An 11026-nucleotide genomic window follows, 5' to 3' on the forward strand; every position below is an offset into this window, starting at 1 on the left:
TGACGTCATTTCCTTTCTGCTGAGCTCGCCATAATTACAGTCAGCCCCTGAAACTTCCCTGATACATATAAAAAAAGAAGAAGAAAAAAAGAAAAGAACAGTGCGCATAATACAGTGTTTCGCGAGCGTGCTTCCGCTTTAATGTGGGAATTACTCAGTCTGTTTACTTCAGCCGATGCGTTACCCCGGGAACAATGGATTAGCAAGTAGAGTGTTGAACGGTGCTGGCGCGTTCTTTCTAATTTCGTTGATCCGTGAGATGGGGAGTATTTGACGAATGTATTTGTATAAGAGCGAGATATTGTTATTCCGGAGTTTCAATCACGGAGGCACGTTTCAAAATATCAGACTGCGTGGTGAAGCGGAATTCGTTTGCGTCTTGCTTTGCAGCGCCAGACGTTCGTCAGCGTTGTTTTTCTGCTTGACGTTCGTCTGCGTGATATTCGCCTCGCAGAATAATCCCTTTTTGGGAGTAAATGCACGGGAATAAATGAATGTCACAGAGTGGAGACGGCATTTCACGATCTGTTCTAAGAGTTCCAGGAATAAAATTCGCGTGCATGCATGAAAATACTTGGAATCAAACAGTCAACAGTGATATGTCGAGTGATATAAAATCTTGCGACATATACATAGGGCACAATTTGCGAAGAAAGATGCGCTAACTGTTTCTTACTCTATGTGGCTGGAAAATTGCTAAGTTGGCTGAGTTATACAGCCTTGTGCCATCGAATTGACCAGGCGCATATATTTACATAGACTGTTGCATTAGGAACACTATTTGTGAAGTTCGGTGACAATTTGCTGTCCTGAGGAGTACATGTCGGTGTTAGGGGACCAAAATGGAAAGTATTTGCATTGTAGGGGACTATAGAAGCTGCAATTATTCCCCAATTTACTGTTTTTTTTTGTTTTGTTTTTTTGTTAGAGTGTAGTTGACGGACTAGATTTAAAAATTATTTTTAAAAAATTAAGGCCGTAGTAGTCCCCTTCACTCGTCGTCATTTTCCTGCGTTGCTGCTTTGACATGAATAGTCAACAGCTACTGCCACACATTGTTGCTCTAGTTAGCAAATTAAAAACATTTAGCGTTTCTCATCACGTGCATAACTTGCTGTGTTGATTTGAAACGCAACAAGCTGTTAAATTACTCCGGCAACATAGCCTGTATATCCGCTGCTTTCCGGTTTAACCAGGTGGAAACAATAGTCTGAAAAGGTCCGAAGGCTCGTATATATTGTGCGACGTCGACACACACGGTTGTCCATTGAGAAAGATGCTGATACCGAGATCCCCCAATTAAACGTGACAGGCTTGGGATCACTAACGAGCTTACGCTGCCTCGAAGGCATCTGTTTAACCCGCACAAATGTCCTCCCTTTCCCTTTGGCGTTGACAAAAGTGTACATAATTAAGGAAATGACTCGGACAATGGCGTCAGCACTTTTTTTCCCGAGTTATTTGATTTGGAGGAAACGCATTCAGGACGGCGTTCGCGCCGCGCGGTTCTAATTCTCCGGGTCCTTTGTGCGGTGGAATTAGCAAGCATCACGAGAAAGGGAATTACAGGTGATGCGCAGAACACGGTATAGTCATTGTATAAATGTTCCCTAAACGACTGCATACGGTTCCTGCCGCCGTATATCACGGAACTGTCATAACACCTAGAAATCGGGGTAGCGAAAAAGGCACGTCTCGGCATTGCTAGCGATACGCGCTATCATTGACGCAAGGGGAGGAGGGAGAGAAATTGGAGCTCAAATTTTGGGGCCGCCATTTATGGAAGGATATTTCGCCGCCTCTTTAAAGCGTAGTTTTGATATTCGTGGATACACTCTTAAAAATGAACTTCACCGCATAGCACGCTCCTAGCCAACCATCATCTCGAATTATATCGTTATCTACCCTGATTTGTTGGAAATGGGAGGCGTACGCCTTTTCTGTGACAATTATGAACAGCATAAGTGTCACAAAAAAGGCGTACGCCTCCCGTTCTCAACAAATCAGGGCAGATAACGATATCATTCGAGATGGTGGTTGGCTAAGAGCTTGCTATGCGGTGAAGTTCAGTTTTAAGAGTGTAGACGTGCACGTGTCGTCTCCAGGTTTTCTCTCGAAATGGCTATCATTAAATTGGTGACAAATTTAACTGAAATACTTTTCACGGTGATGGCGTTGTTCTGGCTTGAACTTAGGCACGGACTGTCGCTTCAAAGTGGGACTCCGCAACCAAATCACCACAAGGGGCATCATCACCACAAAAGCAGAGGGTTATGACGTCACACGACGTCAAGTGAGAAAGTCCCGCGCGTCTTTTAACTTTCGGATACCGGGCATATTTCGGTGGCTTTAGCACGACTGTTGTTTCGTTGGATGCATGCCTTTTTCTTCCTTCGTCATCATCTTCCCCTTCGTCAAATGCGTCAAGCAGCACAAGTGCCGCAACTTCTACAATCGTGTCCTCGTCAAAAACGTCGTCTGCCTCTGCCGCCATGTTCGCTGAGACGGGCGTAACTCGTAATGGGCGAAAATTTCTAAACGGGGGTATACCTACCCACAGGTCACGTGACATCTCACTCGGGTCACGTGCTGCGTAACCCGGGGGTTACCCGGGTAGAATAAAAAAAAACGCACCCAAAGACTGTGACATAGCAGTAACACTTGGGGTGCCAGGAACATACATACGAAATATCGCGTTCCCAAAGCGCGCAGATTTCAGTCGACGAATTATTACGAAGTGAGCGCTTCGCCTCTGTGAAGCAAGAGGGCGCTGAAAGCTACACTGCCGACGTCATCCGGCATGGAAGAATGCAAGCTTCGTAGCAGACGACAATGCTGGGTGACGTCACAGTATCTTCCTCCGGGCGAAATGTTGTGCGCTTTGCATTTTGTTTTCGGTTTCGTATTGTCATCATTTACGAATTAATTACTCACACAAAATCAATGCGAATGTTGTATTCAATTTCAATTCAATTCAATTTTATTAGTAGTATTTGCAATACATAGTACACAGTGGGGGCCCCGTATTCGGTGTCAAATGAGTGGTCCGTGTCCGGTATGATGCTCACCCATTCTTTTTTTTTTTTTTTCGAATCCTTGCGAAGTCTCGCTTTAAGCAGCTTAGCTTCCCTATCCGAGCTAAATGACGCAAAATCACGAGGCTTTCATTTCTTTCAGCTCACGGTGAGCCTCTATACAGAGGTAACTAACTCGCACGGTGTTTTAGTCCTCCTTCAGCCTCACCTTCCGCAACAGCACATCTACGATAATGAAAACTGATGGCACTCCCGAGCACGAGCCATCGGTGCGACACGAAGGGTTCGTTTCTCGAGACACGCCAGCGGCGCCCCCTATATGTGTCTTCATTGGTGTCGAGAGTGTGAAAAGAAATTCGTTCCAGTTAAGCTGGGATTTGCGCTTCTTTCGAGCTGGATCAGGGTTGTCAGAAAAGATTTGAGTTCCACTCCCTTTGTTCCTTTCGGGCTCCTTTTGTATGAGCAAGGCTAAAATTGTTAATGTTTCGGTTACGGCCACTTTCTTTTCGTTTATGTTTTTGTCTGCGTGTGTGTGTGTGTGTGTGTGTGTCTTTGTGCACGAAAACTAAAGTAGAAAAAACCTTCTCGGTACATCTTTGTACCCCCAGCAGTCCCATTGGCACGATAACTTTCTACCTTGTACACTGTTAAAACAGAACTTCACCACATAGCACGCTCCCAGCCAACCATCATTCCGAATGATATCATTCTGTGCATTGATTTGTTGAAAATGAGAGGAGGTGCCTATCTGGGACAGATTATCTTGTCCCAGATAGGCGCCTCCCCCCTGTTTTGAACAAATCATGACACAGAATGATATCATTCGGTATGATGGTTGGTTAGGAGCGTGCTATGTGGTGAAGTGCTGTTTTAACAGTGTAGTGGCAATACATGATCACTTTCTACACTGTTAAAACAGAACTTCACCACATAGCACGCTTCTAGCCAACCATCATGCCGAATGATATCATTCTGTGTCATGATATGTTCAAAACAGGGGGGAGGCGACTAATCTAGGACAAGATAATCTGTCCCAGATAGGCGCCTCCTACCATTTTCATCAAATCAATGCACATAATGATATCATTCGGAATGATGGTTGGCTAGGAGCGTGCTATGTGGTGAAGTTCTGTTTTAACAGTGTACTTTATGATGCTATACCGGCGCGACACTTTGCTCCTATGTAGTGCTGTAAATTCCCAACAATAAACGACATTTTATTTATTCATTTTGTAGATCAATACATTCTTGGCTCGGTGAACATTCCCCCGTTGAATTATCGCCTTCGTATCGATCCGTCTTCCGCGGCATTTATTGGGCGAGTATATCACTTTACCCCACTTGTTCTTATCGCAGCCAGCTCGTATATCTCGACTTGGTAACTATGGAGCTATATTGTCACGAAGGCACCCAGCTAGGACCTGGGCCGAATATATTAAGTTTTCCTCAAAAATTCAATGAAGTTCTGAATTTTGGCTGATCTTTTTTGTATGTTTTATAGAAACTGTTTACGTATACGGTGGCAGGAAGGACGAGCTTTCTGATATCACTACAGCGAAGGCATGCGAGCTTAAAGTTTGAATTTCATTTAAATATAAAATTAATCAAATACTCAAACATAATTCCGAAGGGCACATATTACTATAAGATAACAATAATATCCGCGGCACGTTGCAGCGAAAGCGTTGCTGATTAAAAAGTACAAACAGGTTACAAGGAAATTTGACGGCGTTGAATGATATATTGATTGATTGATTGACTGATAAAAGAAAAAAGACGTTCGTTCATTCGCTCCTCACTACAAGTGTTTAGTTTCTACTGCTCCTATCTTATTTTTTCTCCTTCGCATTTTTATGATGCAGTGCAAGGTCATCTTATCCTAGAAACAAATTGGCAAACCGACAACGACCAAGATCAGTGGGATTTCATCACTGGGTCTGAGAGCAACGAGGCTGGTCAACAGATCCCTGCTGCGTCTATAAGAGCCTATATTATACATTGCTCGATACACTTTGTCACGTTTTTCTTTTTCTTTTTCCAAACAGTCAATATCAGTGAGTTCGTTGTTTCCTCAGCGAGACCCCCGGGATAAAAGTGTCACTCTCACGTCGCTCTCCAATCCTTTCAACAGTTTAGCCCTAATTTTCGGCAGACAGCGTTCGACAGCCTTTGTCGCGAAAGCCGAATTGCGTCAACGTCAATTTTCGTCCGCGTAAATGTCAGACATCGCGGACAAGCGGCGTTTACGCGATCTTCTGTCGTGACAAAGTTCATCTACAATCATGAGATAGTTCACCTATCAATGTCTGTCTAACGTTGCAGGATATATGTTTAAAGAGATTGGTTGATTCAGGCAAGTAGGCAGGACACGTCAAAAGGAATTCAGAAAGGAAGAGCTAAGACAGACACCCAACAGTTTCCAGAAAGAATAGGATTTCGTCTTTCGAAGATGAATGAATATTTGATTGGCTGCCAAAATGAGAGATGAGATAACCAGTGACAAAATCAAAATCGTGAGGAAACAAGCGCGCAGGAAGGTGTTTGTGCCATTCCGAGATCGAGAAATACAAAGATAACTGTGGCATTTCAAGAAGGTGCCAGGTGTCTTTAAGTCACACTCTTAAAAATGAACTTCGCCGCATAGCACGCTCCTAGCCAACCAACCTCTCGAATGATATCGTTATCTGCCCTAATTTGCTGAAAACGGGAGGCGTACGCCTTTTTTGTGACACTTGTGCTGTTCATAATTGTCACAAAAAAGTCGTACGCCTCCCGTTTTCATCAAATCAGGGCTGATAATGATATCATTCGAAATGATGGTTGGCTAGGAGCGTACTATGCGGTGAAGTTCATTTTTAAGAGTGAGGTGTCTGATTTCTCTAAAGTACGATGAACGAACAAACACATATTTTCTGTAGTCTTAATGGATTGGTCGTAGTACCATTATTTGAGTTTGCGCTGCGAAAAACTCCGTGACCTATACTCTAGGTTTCTCTGCCAGTTCATTTCGTTTATTACCTTTTCTCTTCTTTCTTTCTTTCATCTCATAGAACCCATCGTCAATCCGTCCACTTGACGGTGTTGATATTCCACCCATCTCATTTAAAATCTACATTATCTTTTCGAGTCTCAAAAGATGGAAAGCGGGGGCTTCTGTTTGAATAAGATATTTTTTCAATAATACCACGCAGCCGCAAAAAAAGAAAAAAGTCTATCGACGAAAAATGTCGGAGCTAAGATCGCGAACTCATCTAGATGATACGTGAAAAAGAAAGACGCGCGAAGAGTTCTAGACGATCCGGCGCCCACTTCGGACAGATTCATTTCATTTTATTTTTTTTCCTATCGATATATTGAAATTGTGTTTTGATTGTCATATCAAATTCCTGTTGTAGACTTCATAAAGTTATTTCGCATACTAATCCCCCTGTCCCCTACCCCTTCCTGCTGTCCTCTCTCCATCTGTCCTCATCTGTACGCCGCTCATAGCCCCAGTTGCTGTGCGGCGCTAACACACAATAAAAAAAAAAGCTAAATGGGCAAAATTACTAAATTCAATCTGCCTGCATCACCTGGAACAATAACAACAGCAGCATGCATGACGATGGGATAACGTATTAGGAATATGATAGCTGGCATACCTCAGTGCATTTGAGGTTAAAAAAATGTGTGAGATGAGAGCGAATGAGATAAGACACGCGCACACACACACACACATGACGTAATGTAATATTGCACATGGAGATGCACTGCCCAGCTGTCGGGGTTAGGAGTTCATCCGTGGAAGAATGAATCCCCACAGAAGACTTTTTCGTGATTGCGGAGCTGCATGCACTCTTGCAAAAGTCATCATTACGGGCATAGGAGCTCAAGCAGACCGCCGCACGTCAAGACCTTGTGAAATGATTGCAGCGATTGACGGTGCTGCGCAGGGCTACAACAAGAGCCGAAAATTGAGGCAAGTCTGACCGGAAAGATCCAGGAAACCAACGAGATAGGACAGCCAGCGCACTGATTCGAATGCGGGTCACCTCCGAGTCTCTGCGTGGAATGCCACCATCGTAGACATTCCGCGTCGAGACTACACAGCGCGCACGAGGGACGTTACGTCACGCAAGAACGTCGTGAAGCAACGTGGTCCTCGGGCACGTGGCCCGTGACGTAGAGCCGCGCAGCTCGAGCAGGTATCAGCGGCGCGTGAGCTGAGTAGAAAGAAACGAAGAAGAAAAAAAGGCACGGAGACTTCCCTACACTCTTAGAAATGAACTTCACCACATAGCACGCTCCTAGCCAACCATCATCCCGAATGACAACGTTCTCGCCCCTGATTTGTTGAAAACGGGAGGAGGAGCCTATTTTGTGCCCATTATGCACGGCACAAAATAGGCTCATCCTCCCGTTTTCAACAAATCAGGGGCGAGAACGTTGTCATTCGGGATGATGGTTGGCTAGGAGCGTGCTATGTGGTGAAGTTCATTTTTAAGAGTGTATATGTTAGGCGAGGATCGTGCCGGCCGTCTGTGGCTGCTTTCTGCGCCTGTTTTTTGTAAATTTGATTGCGCAGTCACAATACGGCGCCGAGAAAAACTATTTTGCATTGTGCCTCCTGATGGACAGCGTGACGAATGAGAAGGCATTTGGAGCCACGCTAAATATCACCTCGTTGCTCCTTTAAGCAAACGTCGGTACGACCACAAAGTCGGCAGCGCGCTGGACGTCGCTGTATCATGGAAGAACTTATCAGCCTGGCGCACTGATACCGGACAGTTCTGACCGAGAGGTGCGACAGCCGTCACTATAACGTCAAATTGATGGTTGCAGATGTAGCCTATTATGGGGAGCGATAGAGAACGGAGTCTGCTTCTGTTGTTCTGTCTTGTGAGAAGCAACCATCGATCCTGTGTTCGGCTCACCGTTAGACAAGCCTTCGTTCCGATCACTGGAGCGGAGGAGGAAGGGATCCCCTTGTTCCGTGCCCTCGAACATCGCGTCTCAAGTGCGGGGAACATGTTCTTCATCTGTACATCTGCCGTCGCCGTATAGATCATAGGTGATCGGTCTCTTCCTGTTGCGGGGGTTCTGTCATTGACTGAATATTTTATCCGCTTCAAGTAGTGATGCACGTCGTAGTAGTACCTAGTAGTACTGTCATAGTAGTCTACCTTTCCTTGACTTCGCGAAGGTGTTAATTGATGACGTCTTATTGGAGTAGATCGCGGGCGCTCTACGGAAACTACACGATAAAAGAAGCCATGGCTCATGTCAGCCGCTTTAGAGGAATAGCGCAATTGGCTTATCGCGTTTTCAGAACCATTGTCTATACATTCCGTAGATGTGCTAAAATTCCCTATCGCCGAGCGAACTGTCTGCCGACATGGCAGAATGATCACATACAAACACGATGCGTGTCTGTCTTTTTTTTGTCATTATTTCCCGTTCGCCAAATCGAGAGAGGTAATGTAAATTATGATTAGCTATAGAAGCATGTTACGCTGTGAAGTTCCGTTCGTATCTCAGTTGGAAGGAGGACACGTAATCGTGCAGACACACAATTCCGTTTTTGGAGTGGGCGTTTTGAGTTGCTGGCTGATGTCACGTTGACGAGTCCAAGGTCAAGTTCAACACGGATTCAAAGAGAATGCCATTAAAATACTCAGCAGCAGCAAGGTGAAGTTTCCTTTCGAGCGAGTAACAGTTTCCTTGTTTTGCTTGCTTGAGTCGCGCTATTAGAGAGTTTTAGACTCAGACTTTCTATCATCAACTAGCCAATCAGAGCGCATCGGGTTGAGTCGCGGAGGGATACGACTCATGGTGGCTCTGCCACGGGTTCCCTTTCACGACTCTTTCGGCGAATAGAATGGCGGCTGCAAACAAAGAGACCACTGGTTACGGGCGGGTCTATAGGACATTTCAGTGCACGGACGTTTCGGTGCACGGACATTTCGGAGAACGGACACTTCGGAGAACGGACATTTCGGTGCACAGACAATTCGGTGCACGTTCTTTTCTGCGGGAAAACCGAAAAGAAATCTGTTGCATCTGTTGTAGTCTCTGCGCACCGAGTTGTACCGAAATGTACGTGCACCGAAGTGTCCGGACCCCTTCCGCGAATGAGCGGCGTATCTCGCAAGGGGTTCACAGTCGACGACGATTTGTTCCTTCTACGCGAAGCGTTCTGTGAAAATCCGTCTGAAGACGTTACCAAGCTGGTCATCAATCACAAAGTCTGTAAATCGTGCGAAACGGTAGTAGGGAGTTTTAGCTAACCGTTACCGAGACCCGCTGCGCTCAGCCGGCGAGCATGCAACTGTGCCTGCGCGTGACATTTGGACGTTATCGGGTGACCGGAGCGCGGTTTCCGCTCCGCTGCCGCGCTGTTTGAGCGGAGCGCGACGCGAAACGGTCCGCACTACCAGGTATCAAGATGGCTGCCGCAAGTGTTGAGTACGTGCTGCTGCTCTCGTCGTCTTTTGCTGCTGCTGAGAGCGATGCGTCTCAGCAGCGGCTCCGGAAGCGTTTTCGGATGGACGAGGATCATGTAGGGCACTCCAAAAGTTCACAAGTGAACCCGGACAGACAGCTTCAACCGCAAATTTCTTGTTTACAAGAAGCTCGCACCAAAGTCGACCCGGTCCTGGCTATTGGAAAGCCGTACTGACTTTTTTTAAATATTCACGTTTATGATGAAAGCGACAGTCATAGAGTTATTTTCAAATATAATGAAACCTGTAATAACAGTACCGCCTTGCTTTCACCGGAAAAAAGCTTACCTAATCACTCGCATTTCTTCTACTACTTCCCGTGTACAAAGACAGAGAGCGCCGTTAGCAGTGCGAAACGGAAAAACGGGATGATCGCCCTGTTAAAACCAATTTTCTTACCCCCGCCCCGCGGGACGTCAAAACGGTCAGCTGAAACTCACTAGTAACGGTTTCTATTATTAGATGGCGCTGAAAAAAACAAAAAGAAAAAAGAAACGTTGTATGCTCACGGTTACCCAAAACTTCCGAATATTTCTGCCATGGAATTTCTTGCTTTCAATTCCTCGTTCCAAGTCCTCCGAGTGCTCGCTATAGGAAATGCTTTCTCTTCTTCTCTATGTGTCTCTAACTGTCTCTGGAGTATGATGAAAATCTAAAGCGCAATTAGATACGCTGTCGAGGGCCCTAAGAAAGTGAAGAAGGGCCTTCGAATGGGACGTGCGAGCGCCTGCTGAGCTTTTGTCACTATTCAGCGGAGCCTTTTCAAATTCAATATCCCATCTAGAAAGAATCGCTCTACTAGGCGCTCCAGCGGATGATGAAAGTAAAGCACATTGAATGAAAGACAGGGAAAAAGAAGAAGAAACTCGGAGAAGATGATTTGGCAGGAAACGGTATTATCCTGGAAGAACTAAGAGATGAAAAAACAAAAAAGAGGCAAGGTCGGTGTGGTCTTGGAAGTTTGTTCGACGACTTTGTAACGAGGTCTAGGACAAAAGGAGGGCCGTCGCTTTTTGTGTTTACTGAGTTGGCGAAGTACATAGGGGGCGCGACGAGCGAAGAGATGTGCCGTAAAAGTTTAGGGGGAAAATAAAAGCACTGACGCGAGTGGTATAAGTATCTGTGGTAGGTGGATAGGAGAGAATGATATTTGGGTCAGTATATTGGACAAGGTGGATGAAAGGGTGGGTTTGTTTTGTGTTGTGATGTGGTATCAAAAGATACATGGGGAATAATGGAAAAGGGTATCTTTAGTCAGTTTGTTTTGGGACGAACATATCCACTTTTTTTTCTTGTTCCAATCAATCAATCAACCCATTCAGTTAAAGTCTATAGATGCGTGGCAGAGTGGATACAGTTTCCATTCATTTCAGGCTGGCTCCAGTGTCACGATAAAGACTCGGAGGTTAAAGGAGGATAAAGACTCGGAGGTAATGGGTTCGAATCCTACCAGCGACTGTCCCGTATCAGGTTTCCCTTGCGTTTTCCGACAGATTTTTGAAACTGATG

Source organism: Ornithodoros turicata, chromosome 10, assembly GCF_037126465.1.
Source record: "Ornithodoros turicata isolate Travis chromosome 10, ASM3712646v1, whole genome shotgun sequence".
Taxonomy (NCBI): Eukaryota; Metazoa; Arthropoda; class Arachnida; order Ixodida; family Argasidae; genus Ornithodoros; species Ornithodoros turicata.